Source organism: Limulus polyphemus, unplaced genomic scaffold (genome assembly GCF_000517525.1).
Source record: "Limulus polyphemus unplaced genomic scaffold, Limulus_polyphemus-2.1.2 Scaffold6215, whole genome shotgun sequence".
Classification (NCBI taxonomy): Eukaryota; Metazoa; Arthropoda; class Merostomata; order Xiphosura; family Limulidae; genus Limulus; species Limulus polyphemus.
Window position 1 is genome coordinate 50846 of NW_013671825.1, and position 1047 is coordinate 51892.

The 1047-nt window shown below is 34.5% G+C and overlaps 1 protein-coding gene across 4 annotated transcripts in view; it reads right to left on the bottom strand.

The window, feature by feature from the left end:
* The window catches only part of LOC106473487 (mitoferrin-1-like), a 29831-nt gene that overhangs the window by 23354 nt on the left and 5430 nt on the right, over window positions 1-1047 (bottom strand). Inside the window, exon 1 of one of the 4 annotated variants that reach the window (XM_022401910.1) lies at window positions 967-1010. The exons of the other annotated variants lie outside the window; for them this stretch is intronic. The gene's annotated coding sequence lies outside the window, so the exon portion shown is untranslated. Of the gene's footprint in view, window positions 1-966; window positions 1011-1047 lie in introns of those variants that run through there. 4 annotated transcript variants of the gene reach the window in all.

Genomic DNA, 1047 nt, shown 5'->3' on the forward strand with positions numbered 1-1047 from the left:
ACTATCTATACACACATTACATTCCTTCGTCACGTTGTCACCCTCTTATATATATACCAGCCTACCCTATATCTAATAAATGCTAGAGCATTCGCCAAGGTACAGGATAGTTCTAGAAAGTAGAGGGCGTGAGAATAGTCACATGATCTCGCTGACGCAACAATATGCTCAATGTGGTTCTCATTCACTCAGTTTGAGGCCTAACGCTACTGACTGAAAGATTTGTCATCAATGATCTGTAATAGGTAACGATGATCTGAAATGGTTTTAACTATTAAATCATAAACTGGGTAAGTTACATGTAGAAGGGAAGGGTTTAAAATGATTTAGTGTACACATTTTATATAAAAGCACACGGTACAGCTGAAAACAACACTACATAGCCGACGAGCATAAAATTATACAATATTACGAGCAAATAAATGTTCATATTTTAACTTGCAGTATTATTGTACATGTAATAACGCTCTGAAAAGCACCGTTTTAGTTAACACTTAAAGGTCACATGACATTTAGCCTGCTACGTGTACACCTTAATAAATTTTATAAAACAGCAAAGAAAATCTTGTGATTATCATTCATTCTAGAAACATGTTTCAGTTATATTTTTGAAGACTTCCCTCAAAGTTGATACTTCAGTTAAATAATTAAAACTATTAATTACAACGTATTAGTAACAACTTCCATTTAAAATATCTTTAAAAGTCATTCTGACCCAGAGAAATAATTTTTAGTTTGTTTTCAAAATCTTCCTTAAAAATGTAGGTTTTAATCTCTTCATTATAATGTACGCTAAGATATCCTCATACGATAACTGGCAGTTGTTTGCCTCAAGAAATATCGTAAAAACGTGTACCACGTGAAAAACAAAACAATGTTAAGTATCAAGAAACTTATACTTATTCAGTCCAACATTTTCTGACTTACTACGAAACTAAACTGAAAGATCAATTCCGAATTTCTTACACTTCTACTCGGCCCGGCATGGCCAGGTGATCAGGGCGCTTGACTTCCCGTCACCAAACATGCTCGCCCTTTCAGCCATGG